General features: G+C 32.0%; 1 protein-coding gene across 1 annotated transcript in view; it reads left to right on the forward strand.

The window, feature by feature from the left end:
• Positions 1-21,590, forward strand: part of LOC140439803 (glucose dehydrogenase [FAD, quinone]-like) — a 38,370-nt gene that overhangs the window by 12,514 nt on the left and 4,266 nt on the right. The gene's annotated exons all lie outside the window — the stretch shown is intronic.

Consider the following 21,590-nt stretch of genomic DNA (forward strand, 5'->3'; position numbering starts at 1 on the left):
AACATATTAGGTAACTGTGAAACTATATTCAGTATAAACGTATCACAACTACAGCCAAATTCAAATTAAGTGGCGTTTTAAAAGATACAAGTTTAATTCTAATTAATAAAAATTGGCAGATAAAATACAGGCCAATAATATTAGTTTGTATTGAAAGTGGGTTGTATATTTAAAATAATAATTATACCAATATTATCTCTTAATTTTTACTATTTTTTATTGGCACTAAACCACAATTTTACTTTAAAATAAGTTTGTTTTGACTCTTCGATTTCCACTTCGAAAATCGTTCTCAAAATATAAAATCGTCGCAAAAATACAACTCAAAAATATTGACAATATCAGTTTAAAGTCATCTACTTTAAGATGTATAATCTGTCTGAATTTTCACTATAAATGAATCCGATAAAATTAAACTATTAGAACATTCTTTTACCAAGTAACAAAAAAGACCCTGGCACTTTTCTTATGTAAAATAGGTTTTAGTTAAATTGGCTGAACTTTGCAGAGAGGTAGCTTTTTGTAGTTTGCAAATACGTGCAACTAACTTTGGGAAGTGATTCTGAGTGAAAATAGTGACGGTTTTCTATATAAACGTAGCCCCGCAAATGCTTCATTTTCCGAAATACGAGGTGCTGAAATTTTTCTTACAAACTAACGATTTATTTATTGCTCTGAAACTGGTTAAGGTATGCAAATAAAATTGGATGGTTTTTAAGAGTTGGTTATTACGCATTTTTTAACATAAAATTAGGAATTGTATATTCATCATAGGCGCACACGGGTAATGGTATCAATTTTTTTTAAGAAAAAAATGGTACACTACTAAGATTTTTCAAATTAAAATTCATTTTTGAATTCTTCACTTAATTTTTGTCGAGGTGTAGCTTCTATGCAAAACAAATTAAACATTACTCTTAACGCATACTTTTCATTCCTTTCGTAGCCTTTAGTAGCTATATGGGTCGTTATCGACCACTTGGGCAAATGTGGCATGTAAAAATATGTTTTTGCTCATTTTAAACAAATAAACTATTTGTGATATTCCTCGAAACATTTGTCAAGTAGAGAGGTATTGCAGCTTTGAGGTTGGCATGCTTAACTGTCTTATTTTTACACAGATGACAACGGCGTCTCAATTTGCAGATAGGTATTATAAGGTGCAGGCCACTGGACTTTAGACTTTCTGGTACAATAAAGAAACTTCGTAGGAAAACGTCGTAGCTGACCATATTTTTGCAACAATGACACTCCCACCCTTTTCGAAAATTAGTTATCGTGTTTGTAATCATATTGTCGAGCAAGGACCTACGCATTATTCATACAAATATCAAACATGTAGAACAAAATGAATGCATACCATTTATTTTTCTCTAAGTCCAGTGCGATACGCAGCGATATATCCGTCTAATAAATTGAAACTTCCCATGATTACATTGTATTTTTTAATAACGTTAAGTTGGGTGATGTCAACTTTTGTTTTAGCTCAACTGAATACCTTCGTGCTTTTTGAATCGGTGCCATTCCAAATCTATTTGACAGCAAATTCACAATAGTCGACCATTCCACTGTAGGGCTATTATTTTTTATCCTCTATAAGGAAGCTCTCGTATGCACCTCTCTTTTTTTTATTTTATTTTTTGCTGAGAGTGGGCAGTTTTAGATTCTGTCCCGTCTAACAGTAAGTGTTGCTCCGCAATTCATCTTTTGTAATATTTCCATAACTTTACTCTGTTGAAATACTTGTTAAAAAATAACTACAATTGTAAATCTTTAATTTTTTGACAAAAAATTTCCAAATGTTAGTACAATAGACTCTCCTACGTTATAACTCTCCCACGTAATATCCACTACTAGCTAAAACCCAGGATTTGTAACCAAAGCGAATTGGCTTTCCCTTGATGGGAACAGATACTGCCTATATTACAACCATGCCTGCCAAAGCAGGGAATCATAGATTTATCAGTAGAGAAATTGGGAGCATATCTGACAAAATTGTCATTACCCATAGCCATCAAAGGTCTTAGTTTCTTAGATAGATTGTTATTGTCCGCTACATGAATATACCTGAAAATTTCTTCCAAACGATTTCTACTTAAAGAGTATGCAACTAACTTATTATGCATAGCTTTCATCGTTTTCCAAAACATTCTTCGTGAGGCAGATACATATCCACTCAAGTAAAGAATAAGTAGAAATGTGTACATTTCATTTGTCTCCAGTGGCAGCCTTGCATTATTTTGATGTGCATACATACGATATGTTCAACTATGGATGGTAATAAAAAGAGATAAAAAAATCAACTGGATCACTCTTCGACGATAATGATATGGGAGGTAAAAAAGTTGTAGCAAACTCGTAAATTTTTCAGTTTTATCTTGTACTTCTAATTCATTGATGGTTTTGCTCCAATTTATCTCTACTTTATTTTTTTTTGACCTCCTTTTTCTTTTTTTTAATATCAGCTTTCGCCTCTGAAGGGTAAGATGTTATCTTCCCCTTCATGTTCACTTAGCATATACTCTGCAATATCTACTTCGGCTGCTGCCTGCAACTGACATTCACTTAGTCGATCAGGATCATGACAATCTTTATCTCCAAAGTATCGACACTATAATTATCGGGTAGTGAGATCTATATATTGGATGGTAAAATTTATTCATGCTTAATTCCATCCAATAATTATTGTGCTGTAGTTACGAGGTTTAGCGCAAGAGGTCGTTAGCGACCCAAACCAAACCAAACTAAACAGTTTTAATTCCATTTTTTATATTAAAAATATGAAATAATCCTATAAAATTTATAATATACCTAAATAATAGTATAATCCGTATTGATATTTAAAAACAAATATTCAAAATAATTTATATATAAAAACTTACAAACAATGTTTTGTGTACATGTTCAGCTTTCAAAAATGAATGAAAGTTAAATTTGCGTTTCGATTTACAAGTTACTCTTAAATGTTTAGTATACAGTTGATACTAGTTTATACTAGTCGATAAAGACACTGCTTATAAAGAGTAAAATAAACAAATATTTCCCGTTACACACTTCAACTCCTCGTAAAGGACTCTTACAGTGCCATGGGACGTTATCGATCACCTGGGCATAAATGGGTTAATTTGAAACATCTCAGTAGCGTACCATTTTTTTCTTTAAAAAGTGAGATCATTACCCGTAGGTACGCTAATGCTGAATATAAAATTTCTAATTGAATGTTTAAAAACGCACAATAAGCAACTCTTAAAACCCACCAAATTTCATTTGCATATCTCAACTAGTTTCAGAGCAATAAATAAATCGTTAGTTTGTAAAAGTACAATTGAAGACCTTGGGACTAGAAGGGGACATGCCACCAAACAATATTTTGGAGAAAACATAATTTTAAACTTATTTTCAAATCCTGAAATCCAATTTTTACATTTTTCTCGGAAGTAAGGTCCACAATCGTTTGGAAATACGTTATTAAATACAAAGTAAAAGTAACACAAATGTTTACTTAACGATTTTTGAGTTTTTGAACATTTTTCGAAAAAATATGTGGCTTATTCTACTTTTGTCAAAAAACAATATATTCTAAAAAATGGACATAAAATGTAACAATAAAAAATTCAGTTGTTAATATTTTCAATATCTGAAAAGTCGTCCAAATGTTCAATGTCTTCCAATGGTTCATTATCAGCATCTGGTAGAATCTGTTCGCAAGCACCAATTTCTTCATAAAATTTTAGGAAAGCTGGCGGAATAAACTGTAAGAGCTGGGAAATACTTTCAATGTTTTTTCTGTTTAGTGGATTTGGCCTAGTGTATTTTGATTTCAAATCCCTGGAAAGTAAAATTGACTTCCTCAAACCTTTCTTCCCAATATTAACTACCTTACAGCCTTCATTTACAAGATGTTTGATATACATTATGTTGGGTTATTCAGATGAAAACTTAAGGCTTGATATTTTAGAAAAGTTAACTTTTTCTTTGTCATCTGTATGGCTTTTTTTCGTAATCTTGCTTTGTAATTATTTGAAAGAAAAAAAAAGATTGTTTAAATAGGTACAATCACCTCAAAGCAGTTTTTTCTTTTATATTTTCTCACTGCTTCGTACCAATCGTCTCTGGAGTGTATACTTGTTTTAATCGATGATGCTTATACTTTTCAATTGCTGCGAAATCACGGTCACATGGTAATCTTGTATGTCCTACTACCAAGTATTTGTCCTCAATAGAAGTAAAAATGCGTTCTATAGTAAGCTGTTGCCATAAACAAATTAGAGACCAATTTTTGTTTTGGCCGCCGCAGTTATCTGTGTATACTATAAGCTTATCAGCAGTGGGTCAATTAGTTCAAAAATGTTTATATAAAATGTTGGTAATTTCACCGCTACCCCGCTTGGCAATATTTTCTGGCCACATGTATATATAGGCCTTTCCACTAATACAGCCATAGATACCGAGGTTATAAACCCATGCCTTTTTTAAATAGAACGCTGCTCCCACTGTTAAATTTGGCACTGACATAGCCTGTTGTAGCTCAAAGCTGATAATCATTGCATTTTCCATAGCTTTAGCCTCCTCTGTATCCTGTTTCATTAGATCCTGCACGGCCTGGGCACGTGTTTAATGTAACTATAAATCAATTTTCAATGTGCTTGCAATTTCTTTGTCAACTGTATTATTAATTTTATATTCATTGCATCAGATACTTTGCAGGTATCACTCTTAGGTAACTTAAAGCCTATATTAAACTCTTATATTTAACTTGGATTACTGTCACAAAATTATTTTGGCGGCACCACTCAAGATAATAATCATGCATACTGGAAATTGACAGATCGGAATCTAAATAGACTTTTGTTGGCTTTTTGGCTGCTCTAATGACTTGTGTATTTTCGTATTAAATTAATATGCTGTCTAACATTCTCACAGTGTTCTTCTGGTATTTTCTTCTTCTTGTTGTCATGCCTACCTCTTTCATCTGACTTTGGAGTAGAAGCACCTGCTTTATTTTAGTGAACCAGTCTTTCAATACGTTTTTTTTAAATGCCGTGTATGGCATGAAACACTTTCTTACAAATTTCAACTTCATCTTCATTTATTTTGACTCTATATTAACTGAAACATTTCTGGATGAATTAACTCGTTTTGTTTTCTTTGGGTAGCTTCTCTTCCTTGGAATTACTTTTATAGTTGAGAATAGGTGAATATTTTGCTTGTCATAATTATCCAGGTTCCAAAAGGCATTAAATATATAATTTTCCTTGCCCGCCAAAAGCTGTCTACACTGTTTTGTGCAACCGCAAGGTGCACCTGATTGTTTTGGTTCTATTTTCTTCCCTTTTTATTTATATATTTACAACCTAGATTTCTTTTAGTCTTGCGCTTAATTTTTTATGTCGTTGGGTATTCTTGTGTCTCCATCTAGAAGGCGCCTTCTTTTCTGGAGTTGGCAAGACACCTCGAGAAGTCTGAGGGGTATTAACCTCTTTATTTTCCTGCAATAAAACAGGTATTTTACTAAAAAGAGATAAGCCACAAAAAATCTTTAACACAATCCTAATATTTTAAGGTTCGAAAAATTTAACAAGGGGACAAGCCACACATTAACTTACCGTTCCTATGTTCATATTTTTCGAATCGCTGCTACTTCCGGACACTATGTAGTCTATGTCATCTTCGCTTTCATTTAAAAACGGATCTTGGTCACTGTGTTTAGAATCAAACTCAGAAAAGTCTATTTTCCGTTTACATACACGAGAATGTTCCGCCGCCATTTTGATTACTACTGTGGCTTATCTTCTTCTGTTGCAATATAACGTAATGGTGACACAACGGGACTTACTACAGCGGCGCCATATATGAGAAAACAGTTAAAATTTTCTGTTTGGGACATAAACATGGTTTTAAAGTATACGATTTCTACTTAAACTCATTTTTGACGAAATTGTGGCTTGTCCCCTTCTGGTCCCAAGGACTTCAATTGTGGCTTATTGCCAATAAAAATAGTAAATTGCTGTAGGATGCCACAAAAAAGTAGCTTCAAAACAATAATATTACTTACTTGTCATTAAAATATTAAATATCATAAATGATAAAATAATATCGTAAATTATAATTTATATCAAACTGTCAATATGAAATAAACCTGTTATCTTCGTTACAGCTGATTAATAATTCTTCAGTATGTACATTAACCCGACGTTTACTTTTTAAAATATTTTTCGTCGGACTTTACAGTAAATGTAGCAAGTACAGTATATGGCAAGCCATATATTTACAGTAAATGTAGCAAATTTTTGTTTATCTAATACCTTAATTAACAGCTTGTCAATATTTCTTAAAGTACTTTGTGACATTTATATTGAAGAATATCTGATTTTTGCATTATCTGATAACTTCATACAATTATACTTCTTTATACTAACTTTGATGTTACAAATTATCAGGTACAACAATTGATCCTCCAATAAAATTAGAAATTAACCTTTTTACGTAATTTTCCTAATTCAATTCATCACAATAATCCCTCTATTTGAAATTTTAACTAATAATCAAAAGAGAATTTCTTGCTAAATCCATTTTACCAACTTTATTTATGATACGCAATCTATTTTTTTTTTAATATTTTTGAACAATCTTTTGTCTCTGTCATTCCCCAGTTCTTCGAGAAAGTGTATAAACATACCTTTCACCAAGATATAAAATAAGGCTTATTTAATATTTAATATTATCTTCTAATTAATTAATATTTAAATGGGAATAAGCCACAATTAAAGGTTAAAATACATTTATTGACGTTTCAATTTCCACTTCGGAAATCGTTTATTAAACATATCGTGAATTAAACAAATTTTGTTTTTGTTACTTAGTGAAAAATTCTTCTAATAATTTAATTTTATCTGACTCATCTATATTGACAATTCAGACATACATTATACATTTTAAAGTAGACGACTTTAAAATGATATTGCCAATATTGTTGAGTTGCGTTCCTGGGACGACTTTACTTATAAGATAGTTCATTCGATTACATGAAATCAACTTTAACGTGAGAATATCCGTCAGAAAAAATCATAACATGTAATTCGTCTTTAAAAAGACAAATACATGCCATGATGACAGTAAAATTTTCCCGTTAGTGATTCCATAGTAAATTATGAGGGAAAAACCAGGAAAAAACCTCATAATACTATCCCGACATGGTAAGTATTTGATCTTGCATTTAGTTTACCTTCAATAAATACCAAATTCCGATTTTATATGTTTGTTATTTAAAAAATATAAATGATGCACTCTCTATATGTTACTGACTTACCAATACTGGTATTTTCCTTTTAATAACTTCCTCTTTCAATATGGGTAACCAGATCCTACTACATTCTGCCGAGGAATTCGCGACGCAATTGGTCTCATTTAGCATAATTAGAGCCGCTTCTTTGATTTTTCTCTTTTTACCATCAGTTTCTTTTAGGACTATATTTGAATCATTCCATTGAACCCTATGTTCATTATCCCATGCATGTTTACATATTTGAGATCTATCAAATTCTCTATTTTTAATATAGGATTGATGTTCACTTATTCTAACATTTAGTGGCCTTGATGTTTCACCTAAATAAAACTGATCGCATTCACAAGGTATTTTATAAATGCAATTCTTTGTATAAAATATTTTTTATAAAATATTTTATATAAAATATAAAATATAAATGCAATTTATAAAATACCTTGTGAATGCGATCAGTTTTATTTAGGTGAAACATCAAGGCCACTAAATGTTAGAATAAGTGAACATCAATCCTATATTAAAAATAGAGAATTTGATAGATCTCAAATATGTAAACATGCATGGGATAATGAACATAGGGTTCAATGGAATGATTCAAATATAGTCCTAAAAGAAACTGATGGTAAAAAGAGAAAAATCAAAGAAGCGGCTCTAATTATGCTAAATGAGACCAATTGCGTCGCGAATTCCTCGGCAGAATGTAGTAGGATCTGGTTACCCATATTGAAAGAGGAAGTTATTAAAAGGAAAATACCAGTATTGGTAAGTCAGTAACATATAGAGAGTGCATCATTTATATTTTTTAAATAACAAACATATAAAATCGGAATTTGGTATTTATTGAAGGTAAACTAAATGCAAGATCAAATACTTACCATGTCGGGATAGTATTATGAGGTTTTTTCCTGGTTTTTCCCTCATAATTTACTATGGAATCACTAACGGGAAAATTTTACTGTCATCATGGCATGTATTTGTCTTTTTAAAGACGAATTACATGTTATGATTTTTTCTGACGGATATTCTCACGTTAAAGTTGATTTCATGTAATCGAATGAACTATCTTATAAGTAAAGTCGTCCCAGGAACGCAACTCAACAATATTGGCAATATCATTTTAAAGTCGTCTACTTTAAAATGTATAATGTATGTCTGAATTGTCAATATAGATGAGTCAGATAAAATTAAATTATTAGAAGAATTTTTCACTAAGTAACAAAAACAAAATTTGTTTAATTCACTAATGTTTTTATTTTGAGAACGATTTCCGAAGTGGAAATTGAAACGTCAATAAATGTATTTTAACCTTTAATTGTGGCTTATTCCCATTTAAATATTAATTAATTTAAAATGCCACAAGAAAATAGCTTCAGAACAATATCTTCTAATTACTTAAATTTTATTTTACTTTTTTTATTTAAGTATCAAATCCTTTAGATAAATTAGAATTTCAATTCCATCAATCTTAAAGTGTTTGGAGATCATTTTTGCATACAGTTCATCTAATTTACTTACCGTTGCACGTCATTATCATTGACTGAGATCGAAGTTGACATAGTTGCCAAAGTATAAAAAAATCCTGAATTCATTTTAAATCAATGTCGGCCTACGGTAATAATGTAGTTTTTTATTCTGGGTTTAAATTTTTTAAAAACTGTTATTAGTTTTCTCAGGATTCGAAAAAAATGAATGCAATTGTGTTACGAATTTCGATTGTATTTATTAAATTAGTATTAGTAACTTTCTTAGACCTGGTACGTTTGTTGGGCGATGATATAAGTGTATTAGCTTTTACGGCCTGAGAAATATAACTCACAGTTGAAATATGTAAATTTAAAGCTGCAGCTACACGCTAAAATAAGAATGTATATTTTAAGGATCTACAATAATATACAAAACATACATTTACATACTTCTCTAACAGCAGTCAAGAGTAGAATGGGGCCGTTACGTCACATTCTTGTTCAAAATAATGAATCAAAGAAGCTACCATCTCTTTACAACGACTGTTTAAATTCTTACGTGCCATTTTTGAAATAAAACACACTAATTTTGTTCTAAAAAGAACAGACTTTATTAAATAGGTAAAAATATAAAATGAGAGGTATTCACTTTAAAATTCAAAATAATAAAGTACAAAAAGTGTTAACACCGAAACTGCCAAATAAGTGTTACTAATTTATGCCAAAATATCACTTTCGTTCGATTACAGCTACAGTGTATTCCGGACACATGTTCTTCATAAAAACGCTTTATAATGCATTTATGTAAATTAAATGAAACATATTATTGTGTATTTCTTTAAGTTAACATTAAAAGAAATCTTTAAATATTATTTCTACGCGTATATACTAAAATATTTCTGGTGGCTGAAATGCCAGTCTACTCGGCAAAGTGATTCTAAAAAAGAACACAACTACCGCCTAAATATTTTGTGTTGTTATGTGACCTCACGGACTATGGCGCGGATGACGTGCAACGGTAAGTAAATTAGATGAAGTATATAACCGTTGTACTTGAAATTCAACATCTACACTTAACTAATCCACTATATATAAAAAATTATAATATTCGCATTCGTAGTATTCTTTATAAGGCTACGCAAATTAAGAAGAAGTCATTACAATGCGTTATTATAGAAACCTAATAAAAACTATTTTGTTATCATTTCATTTGCCTGTATCCCTATGCATGGTCGGCTTCACTAACTACTTTTGTTCAAAAGTTTCTATTTTGGCTTATAATAATCAATCCCCTTTAGCGACCTAGTGTCTCCCCATAAATATTCTTTGGTCTTCCTCTCTTACTCATCCCAGGAATCCGCAGATCAGCAATTCTTCGTATTCGGTGATTAATTTCTTGTTGAATATGTCCAAGTCATCTCAACCTATGCTATCTCATCTTGGTATCAACCCGTACCACCCCTAGACTTCTCCTTTTATACTTATTCTTAATTGTATTCTTTAGTTTTACCCTACTGATGACTCGTCGTTGCGATAGTAGCCCTGCTTAATTCGTTGGTTCGGACATTTGGTTGACGCACTTACTCGAGTGGGTAATGGTGCGGAGTTATCATCCGTGGAATTATGCCTGAACGCCTATAAGGCCGTACTCATCCATCTAAGCATTCATTTCCGAGACATGCATTCGTCGTTCCTCTTTCTTTTTAATTGCCCATCATTTAGTTCCTCCCATCATAGCTGGTCTTATGATAGTTTTATAGAATTTCCCTTTTAGCTTTATTGGGACTTTTCTGTCACACAACACACCACTCGGTCTCTTTCACTTCATTTATCCAACTCTAATTATATTGCAAGCATCTCCATCGATCTCTCCATTACTCTGTAATACTGATCCTAGGTATCTAAAACTATTACTGTTCATAATCAGTTCACCTTATAAAGTTATCATTTTATTTGTAGTTACTGCATCTTTAAAAAACATCCAAATATTCCGTTTTTCCTACTAAGTTTTAAACCTTTTTTCTAATGAGCCTGTCTCCACTGTTTTAGTTTTGGTTCTAAATCACTTTTATTGTTTCCTACTAATACTGCACCATCAGCAAGGATGAACCAACAGGGAATTTTACCTTGTAGTTTTTCTGTTCTCTAATTCAACACTAATAATAAATAAGCACTAAGCACTGAGCCTGTTTGCAATCCTACTTTTACATGAAATTTTTCAGTCTTTCCCACACCTGTCCTAACACAAGTTGTTACGCCCTCATACATATCTCTCAAAATCCCTGCATATTCATCGGAAACTCGTTTCATATTAAATGCCAACCGCAGAATTTCTCGAGGAACTTTATCATATGTTTTCTCTAGATCAATGAATACCATATGATCTGTTCTTGATCTGCCTTGCGTAAAGCCAAAACTGATTATCGGATATGTCGGTTTCTTCACGTATCCGTCTATTAACCCTGCGGTGCATGGGTTGGGTCTGTCGGGCCCATTCAGTTTTTCTAATATCTCTATTCGGTCAGCGAGTCTAAGTACGGTCCTGGCGGTCTAGGTACCTTTCGACGGCATGGCCAGCTATAATCTCTCAGTTACTAATGCTTATTGAAGCGATAATGTCGATGTTATATCTGTTTTCTTTCTCTCAGACCCAACCCGTTCCTTAATGTAAGTATTTTTTTATGAAAGTACAAAACAAAACTTGCAGTGCATTGTTTTTAGAGCTTAGCAAAACAATGTATTCTTACGAGGGAGAGACGTTTTCAATGTTTCTACGAGGAAGTTGCAACCGACGAGGAAGAAAATTATGAAGATTTAGATTCCGATGAGTCTATTGTTGGAAAATTAGAAAATGAAGATGGTAATCATAACTCAGAGTCTGAATTCGATTTATCGGACATCAAACTAAACTTACAAGAACGTATTCCACAAGATGGGTCAAACCAACACCTTTATTACAATACCAAAGATGGAATGAAATGGAATAAGACATGCGGATCACGAAATGTTAGAACTAGACGAGAAAATATCATCCCAAAACTTCCTGGAGTTATTCGTGAAGCGAAAAGTTGCACAACTGAAAAGGAATGCTGGAAACTGTTTTTTAATGACAAAATTATAAAACATATTGTTGAATGTGTTAATGTATATAACGAGCGTGTGTCCGTGAGATATAAAGACAGTTCCGATGCGAGGCTAACAAATATATGTGAACTAACAGCTCTGATTGGCCTGCTTTACTTAGCTGGAGTTTACCGTGGAGATAGAACTTCAATTTTTGAGTTTTGGGGAAAAAATGGTACGGGCATTGACATATTTCCGAAAACGATGGCTTTCCGCAGATTTAGATTTCTTATGAAGTGCTTACGCCTAGATGATATTCGTATAAGGGACAGTTAGAGTCGTATTCGAGGATGTAGTTGAAAATTTTTAAAAATATTATACCATTGGCCAATATGTCACTATCAATGAGATACTTTTAGGCTTTAGAGGTCGCTGTAGTTTTAGAATATACCTTTCAAATAAACCGGACCGATACGGTCTGAAGGTATATTCTTTGGTGGATTCTCGCACTTTCTATACTTATCAGTTAGAAATCTATGCCGGTACACAACCACCAGGTCCATATTCTATCAGTTCTGCAGCATACGATGTGGTTGAGCGGCTTTGCAAACCAATCTCCAAATCCAACCTGAATGTCACAATGGACAATTGGTTTACATCAATTGAAGTCGCACAAAACTTACTGACAAATCATAGTCTAACAATTGTAGGCACCCTACGAAAAAACAAAAGGCATATCCCAACCGAATTTTTATTGAACAATAGACCGCCACAATCAACTATGTTTGGATTTACCACAGATATGACCATATGACGATATTGTCCTATATACCAAAACCAAAAAAACATGTTGTCAACCCTACACCATGACAACCAAATCGATCCGATAACGGGTGACGAAAGTAAACCTGAAGTAATAACGTTCTATAACTCTACAAAAGGTGGTGTGGACACGGTTGATCAACTTCGAGGTTCCTATACTGTCGCAAGAAATACAAAACGTTGGGCCATGGTCCAACATTTTATGGATTGCTTGATGTTGCTGCAATAAATGTATTTGTGATTCAGAGAACAAACAAATTGGATCTAAAAACAAGAAAAAGAAGATTTTTTTTTAAAGAACTAGGTCTTCAGTTAGTAATGGGCAATATAAAAGAAGGAGCTTAATCTCCTCATTTGTCACGAGATATAAGAGAGCGTGCTGCTAAACTCAGTGGTGTTGGATCAGTACAAGCACCTGTGGAATTGCAAAATAAAAGGGGGCGTTGTGCTTTTTGTAGAGATCGTAAAACTCGATACATGTGTCACTATTGTAAAAAATTTATTTGCTTGGAACATACCGTACCTTTTTGTCGCATATTCATTGATAAAATGACTGAATAAGTTATATACAAGGTGCTTCTTAAACATCGGCCATATTGTAGTACGTAATTTCTTTTATATTTTTAGTTTTAGTATTATAATACAAGTTTATTTTCTTTTAATGTATGTAAGTTGTCTTTAGTAGTACTTCTAATATATGCAACGCAAAACTGTTGTTACCAAATTAAACATAAAAAATTCTTAGTTTAATTTTTCAGACCCAACCCGTTCTTACGTGTATCAAAGTATCACCCGTGTACCGAAGGGTTAATTACTCTCTCATATATTTTCGTAGTGTTACTATGTAATTTTATGGCCCTGTAGTTTTTGCATTGTTGTATATGTTCCCCGTTTTTATAAGCAGGTACTAATATACTGTATCTGCATTCGTCTGGCATTAGTGCCTTCCACAATTGTATTAAATAAACTGTTTCCTCTCTCTACTAATGCTATCCACACTTTTCCAGGAACATCATCTGATAGAACTGCTTCACGTTCCTTCATTATTTGAAGTATTTTAAAGTACTTGTATCACTTTCTTGTTTATTTCAGTGGTCATTGCTGTTACTCACTCCGATGACTGACCTGTATTTATGTCAAATTCTTCATTTAAGAAACAGTCAAAGTGCGTTTTTCATCCCTTGTTTAACTTGTATTTTATAACTGTTTACTTAGTTTACTTAGTTTGGCTATTTTATCTATCTTTGTTTTTTCTTCCCTATTATCAAGTTAATCGTATATATTCGTATATGCTTCAGCTTTACCTTTGCCTACTGCTACTTTCGTTTTCTTTTTGGGAAAAAAGTTTCTTTCTTCTTTCTTCGTCTTCTTCGTTCTTTCTCATCTTTTAACATCAATCACTTGATTTTTTGTGACTCTTTCTGATATTTTGGTTCAGTTTAGCTTTTTACTTTAATGTATAGCACAACCAACTTATGTTACTGGGTGACAGTGTCACTAACTATTACCTTACAGTACTTACATTCACCTCTACTCTGTATATCTCCTTTTCTTGTCATGAAGTAGTCTATTTGGAGTATTTTTTTTACTTGTTTACGAAATAAGTTGACTTAACCTCTTTTAAAAGAATATGTTAATAATACAGTTAATAGTAGGTTAGAAACACATTATCTATAATTAACTGTGACAAGCACTGAAATGTCAGAATTTGATATCGATCCGAAGGTACGCAACACTTTTAGAAATTAAAAGGGTTCTGAAACAGTTTTCTTGTGACATGTCTAAGTTAAATATTATATTTACATGGGATTGATTGTAATGAAAATTACATTTTAGAATTTTTATTTGAAGTTTCGATTTCTACTCCGTTTCCACTTCGAAAATAGTTTTAAAAAAAATTTTAAAACAGTGAGCTATTATTATAATCAATTGTGGTTTGGCGGTTTTTTTTTTCCAAATTGGTGTGTGACTTACTTGACCTCGATCTTGTAGGCAGATAGTCATGATTTTAGATAAAAATTCTGAGGGTGGTGCTAAAATCTTAAAATAATCAAGAATTTTTATTCTTTTTGTTACAATTAATAATTTAAAATACACCTCAAGATCATGTCTGCCTCAAATATATCTCATCTCAAATAAACCAGTAAAAAAATTTTCGTTTTTACAGCCTGACACCTGGTTTTAAAGTTTTTATTTATTGGATTTTGACCCACATTGCTTTAGCTAAAAACAAGGTATATTCTCTACTTTAAGTGTGTCAATAGGTTTCATTGTTTCTAGAATCCCGGTTCAAAAGGTAATAAATCTTTCAGTTTAATTGTTTTATTTATGCATTTATTCATAATGAAAAAAATGGTTTATTGCTGAAATTATGTTAAGGAACAACTCACAAAGTTCGTTAAAAACCGTTAAAGTCGTGGGTATTGGCGGTTTGCCTTTTCGTATATCAATTGTTGGATTAGAGCAGCTATTGAAGCATTACACATTCTCGCAAACATAGCAGTGTATTCTTGGTCACTTTGCAACTTTTTCGCATACTACGTAAAACTCTCTTCGTATATGGCAGAAAAATAACGAAAAACATTAATTTTAGTTAAATAAATTTTGTATCAATTATTTTTGTAATTGTGCTAAATAGAATAAAGTGTTTTAAAATCAACAAATATCATTTACTACCAACTCAACTTAGAAATTGTTTCGACAAAGGAGTATTCAATCCAAGTCTTCATATTTAGATTTTTTGTATGTTTATGTGTTATGTGTTTATGTATTATGTGTTTATGTATTGTGTGTCTGTGTATTATATGTTTATATATTGTGCTATGTATATATTATGTATAATTTTGGTGCACATTTTTCTTCATTATTAGCATATTTACATTTCTGTGGTTTCTCAAAGGCTCTTTTTTATGTATGTTTTATTCTCGTTTATTCTGACCCTTAGTGGTCTTGCGATACCCCCATATAAAAATCTTTGCATTCACAGACTATTTTATAGATGCAGTTCTTTGATCTCTCTTATTGATAGGTTTGGTTTTGCACAGAATAGATCTTAGTGTATTGGTTGTTTTGGATTTTTGTGATATTGTACTTATTTTCTGTCCATCCTATACCAACTTACCAAATGCCAACAACCAAATTACACATCTATTCTGTCCAAAACCAAACCTAATAACAAACAAGGGAAACCAAAGAACTGCATCTAAAAAATACGCTGTTAATGCAACAATTTTTAAGTGGGAGAAACCGCAAGATCACTAAATGTCAGGATAAATGAGCATGAAATATACCTCAAAACAGAGACTTTGATAAAACCCCAGATTTGTAAACCTGTCTGGGACAACAAGCACAGACCACAATGGAAAGATACATTAATAATCATGAAATGAAAAGACATGAAAAAAAGATAAATCAAAGAGGCAGCTCTCATCTGACTTAATGAAGAAAAATATGTAGCAAGCCCATAAGCAGAATATAGCAGTCTATCGTTGCCAATACTAAAAGAAGAAGACAGCAACGAGAATATATCAGCATTAACGGATTAATAGAAAGTCAAAAACACATCACCTACAATTATACATAATACATACACAACACACAATACACAACACACAATACATAAACATATAATACATAAACACATAATACATAAACATATAATAAATAAACATATAACACATAAACACAAAACAAAATCAGAATTTGATATGATTCTGAGAATACAAACACCATTCTCAGAATTTTCGTCTAAAAACATGGCTATCTGCCTACAAAATTGAGGCCAAGTAAGTCACCCGTCAATTTGGAAAACAATAACCGCCAAATCACTATTGGTTATAATAACAGCTCAGTATGTATAGAAATTAATATAAAGATAGATAGACAAGAAAAAGAGAATAATCGAAGAGGCAGCTCTTATCTGACTTAATGGAAAAAAATGTGTAGCAAACCCATAACCAGAATGTAGCAGGCTATAGTTGCTAATACTGAAATAAGAAGACAGCAACAAGAATATACCAGCATTATCGAATTAAAAGAAAGTCAAACGCACATCATCTACAATTAATTATAAATATTACATACGCAACACACAATACATAAACATTATATAGCTTCTTGTTTATTTCCTCATTTCAAAGCCTATCCTAAGTGTAGAAAAGCTAGCGCGAATTCTCCCTTGAGATTTGGTGTCTCTCAGGTCCTTTAAATATATTCCTCTGAGCTAAGCCATTCTTTATTAGTACATTGAATAACTTTACTCCAAATTCTCTTTCTTGGAAATTCTTATTCCTAAATTACAATCCCCAGAGTATTGAGGATTCAATTGGAAGAAAATGTAACGTACAGTGTATAAATGAATGGACACAAAATATAAAAAAAAAAGTATGAAATAACCACATAAGCAGAATGGAGGAGACCGGTGTCATCAAAATAGCAAGAGATGTCACCAATTGGCAAAAGAAGTATCGGACGACCGCGCAAAGGTGGAGTGACAACCTTCCAAGAAGATGTTGTGGTATTCTGATATTTATATAATGTAATATCCAGGGATGTATATATATATATATATATATATATATATATATATATATATATTGTTATGATATGTAAAATCGAGAAAAATATTGGGTTGATTAAAATATTTCAAAGTTCAAAAACATTAAAATATTTCAGATAAGTAGGATAATAAACAACAAACATTTCGAAGAAGGAAAGTTATTAAATTCTTGGATTTCCTGTACTAAACAAAATGTAAGCTATACATAAATTATTTCTTTGTTATACTTGAGTGACCCGCATAAGTTTAAGTGAAAGCCAAAGACAATTGAACGGGGTTTTTTCAAAATACATTAATGCAGTGATTAAAGACAATAGAAGGGATTATAGAAAGAGGTTTTTGTTAGTTTTTAAGAATTATAGAAAAATATTATTTGTAAATAAGTTGTAGGAAATTTATAATTATAGGTAAAAATTTGTTTGTTATCGAAATGAAAAAATGGGGGAATTGTGACGAGTTTTGATTGGCGGAGATTGAAAAAGGTGGGATAAGGATGTAGGAAAAAGTTTAGCGAGATTGAGGAGATAGAGAGGTTCAGTTGGTTTCCAAGTCTGTAAGACGAACAGTGATTGTTCTCTGGCGGTTCCTGAAATGTAGCAAGCAGTAGTGTTGAATGTTAGTGAGTTTTTGTGGAGTTAGTGTATCTGACAGAAGCTGAAGCAGCAAAATATTGTAAGTCATATTTCTCTACTTATATTCCAAGAGTCACTGTTCAGGCCAACGAGAGATTCAGTTTATCGTAAAGAGAAGATATTCCAAGAGTCATATTTTTACTCGGGCCAACGAGAGATTCAGTTTATCGAGAGGAGAAAGGCTATCATAATTTGAATGATTTGTGCTTTTGAAGGAGATCATTAAGGACGATATACTTGCAACAATCTGTGTAAGATTGCTGATTACATAGGGAGCGGTTGAGAGGAGATAATATAGTCTACAAGGAACAAGGATTTGGACCACTCATCATCAGAGAGAGATATTTTTGTTTCTGCAGTTTTTTTCTTTTATTGATAACACAATTTTTACACGTAATTTAGAAAGGATATAAATATTTTGATTAGGAGAGTTAGAATAGTTTGGGATTTTGAGATTTCAATTAATATTGTTTGTACCATTAATTTTGATTGTTCACGTACGGAGAACAAAATTTTGAGAATCCTTATATGAGATTTGTTTATTGAAAACTTTTGAGTGTGAATTATTTCATTATTTTTATTTCAATATATAGTGTTAGATCATATGGGTTTTTTATTATTCCGGTATTCTCTGGACCTTACCTTTCACATGTAATAGCATAGATATTGAAGCACGAATTTAACCCTGAGATAAAAGAATTAAAATTGTGATAGAGTAATAATCATATCATTTAAATAATTTTAATTAATCAAAAAAATTTAATGAGCTAATTATTGCTTGGCGCACCAAGACTTTAAATATCACAATAGCTGGCTTCCAAAACGTGGGGCTTGAAAATATCGCAGCTTTACATTTGAAGGAAGGGAAAGAGATCTGGAATAAGTACAGGTGATCCAGAGATAAAAACATATAACATTGAGGGAATTTGAATTTGAAAGTATTTTGACAATTTTTCCAGGGAATATAAATTTGATTTATTGATTGATCGTAGTTAGTGGATATTTACTGCTATTGAATTATTTGATTTTATTTTCTTTACCAATCGTACATTTGATATTTATTTTGAATTATTTGAATTTTACTGATTGCATATTTGATATTTGTCGTGAAAATTTAATACATTTGGGGAGAAATATTGTCGTGTTCTGAAACATATAGAGTGTTGTAAAATTTCACATTTGGCGGGGACAAAAACAATAACAAAAAGTAACAACATGTCTGTCACAAGGAGACAAAGTAAAATGCAGGAAAGGAAGGAGGATAACAGAGAAGATGAAACAATTTTGGAAGAAGTATCGGATAATGAAGGAAATGTGACAATAGTTGAGGAGAGAAAAGAACTATCAGGAATAGATAAAATATTACAACTAATGCAACTCCAGTCACAAAAAATGGATAAAACAAAACAAACAATAGAGAAAAACCAAAATGAAACATCAAAGAAAATGGATAAAATGGAAGAAAACCAACGGGAAACAAAACAAACAATGAGCAATATAGAGCAGCGTCTGGAAAACTATGAACAGGAAATTAGAGGATGTGTTGAGGGGATAAAGAAAGAACTGATACAACAAATAGAAGAGATTAATGAAATTAAAAATGATATGAAAGAACAAGAAATGAGAATTAAAGATAATTTGGAGGAATTAGAAAGCAAACTTGAAAATGTAATGAAAGATAGTAAGACGGTCCAGAAAAAGGAATTAGAACAGTTAGAAGAAAAATTTGAAATGGCGCTACAAGAAGACAGGAAGGAAGTAGAAAGAAGATTAAAGCAAAATGAAAAACAAATGGCAGAAATTGAACTAAGAGGGGTAGAGAGAAAAGAAGTTATCATCCATGGAACAAGCGAGGCGAAAATACAATTTGGCGGGGATATTCGGAAAACACACCCAGTACCGTTTGTCAAAAATTTGAAAACCAAATTACAACATATTAGATATTTTGACGATTGCAAAGAAACAATTAGAAACCATTTGAAAGAAGGAGCAGCGTTATGGTATGAAAGCAAGGAAGATGAGTTTGAAAATTGGACAGATTTTGAAAATAAATTTCTCAACTATTTCTGGGGGAAAAATAAACAGAGAGAAATCAACCAAGAGCTACAGAATGGAAAATATCACGAAAAAATGGGAATATCTGAAGAAAGATATGCTTTGCAGATATATAACAATTCAAAATATCTAGAATACAAATATTCTACCGAACAGCTGGTAGAAATGATCAGCAGACATTTTGAGGAAACGTTGGAAGATCACGTGATTTTGAGAAACTATCAAGATATTGATAGTTTGTGCCAATTCCTTCAATTAAAAGAAGCGAAAAGAAAAGAAATGAGAAATAGAAGACAACATGACCAATATAATGGACCGGAAAGAAGGTATTCATCAAATTATGACCAGAGAAACCGACATCCCAGATCAACAAACGAATATAGGCCGAGAAATTACAATAATTACAATAGACAACAAAATTACGATAACAGGAATGACACACAACATAGAACATATGAAAATCACAACAGGTATAGAGATGCACAAAATCCTCCGAATAGGAATACTAACGAACAAAGGGACGATAGAAATAACCAGAGCTTCCAACAACAAAATAGAAGGGAGATGAATCATGTAGCAATAGGAAACGAAAGACAAATTTCTAATTCTAATCTAATATTTTTAGATGCATGTATAAAACATAAAGCGATTAAAATTGTGATTGATTCTGGATCGGAGATATCGCTAATCAATAAAAAACTAGTAAAAGAATTAAATTTGGACAGATTTGTGTATAAGATTCCTAGAGTTGATTTAGTGGGTGCAAACAATAGAAATTTGACGACAGTAAACGAAGGCTTGGGAGTACAGATAAGAGTGGGAAACAAATTCCATATTATGAAATGTGTGGTGATTGAAGATTTAAATCATGATATGATAGCGGGAATTGATGAATTGAGGAAAAAAGATATCACCATAAATTTTTCGGAAAATAAACTGGAAAACAGAGCAGAACCAGACAACACAGGAGAAGAAAAGCAAACAGATAGGATAACAAATTCTGGAAGGATCAATGCACAGGAAAAACGCAAAGAAATCGATATGACTGTAGAGGATAAACCGAAAGTACAAGAACAAGATCTAACAGAAAAGAAAAAGAGAAGGAAGAAAAAGAAGAAGAGTTCGAAAAGAAAGCAGGAAAAGAAGATGGAGACCAGAGAAAAACAGGAAATAGAAGGTACAGAAGAAGTGTTGGCAACCGACGATAAAACAGAATGGAAGCAGGAAGAAAAAGAAGGTATCATCAGAGAAATGAAAGGAATAGAAACATGGTGCTCGGAATACCAAAGGGAATTAGAGGATAAAAAGAAAACAGAAGAAAAAATGGCACTGATGGACGAGAATCCAGAATTTTGTGAAGAAGTATTATGGACAGTGAACACATGTGAACAAAAGGAGGATGAAAGAAAAATAAATTGTGGAGAAAACATGGGAAAGAAAATAGAGAAGATTTTAGGAAACCATGGAGATCTTGTTAATGAAGTAAACCGAGTGGCTAAAAATTATGAACTTTCTTTTAAGGGAAAATACTTGGAAAAATTTAAAACGAAAATATATCCAATCCCGTATAAAGACAGGCAATATACGGGGTATTTTAACATTCACGACATTTATCAGTATCATAAGTAGATTTTAATAACATAGTGAAATAATTTGATCCTAGAAAACTTTTGTCATTTTTAAAATTTAACAAAGAGTTTTCGGCAGATCAAATG

The sequence above is a fragment of the Diabrotica undecimpunctata genome, chromosome 4 (genome assembly GCF_040954645.1).
Source record: "Diabrotica undecimpunctata isolate CICGRU chromosome 4, icDiaUnde3, whole genome shotgun sequence".
Classification (NCBI taxonomy): Eukaryota; Metazoa; Arthropoda; class Insecta; order Coleoptera; family Chrysomelidae; genus Diabrotica; species Diabrotica undecimpunctata.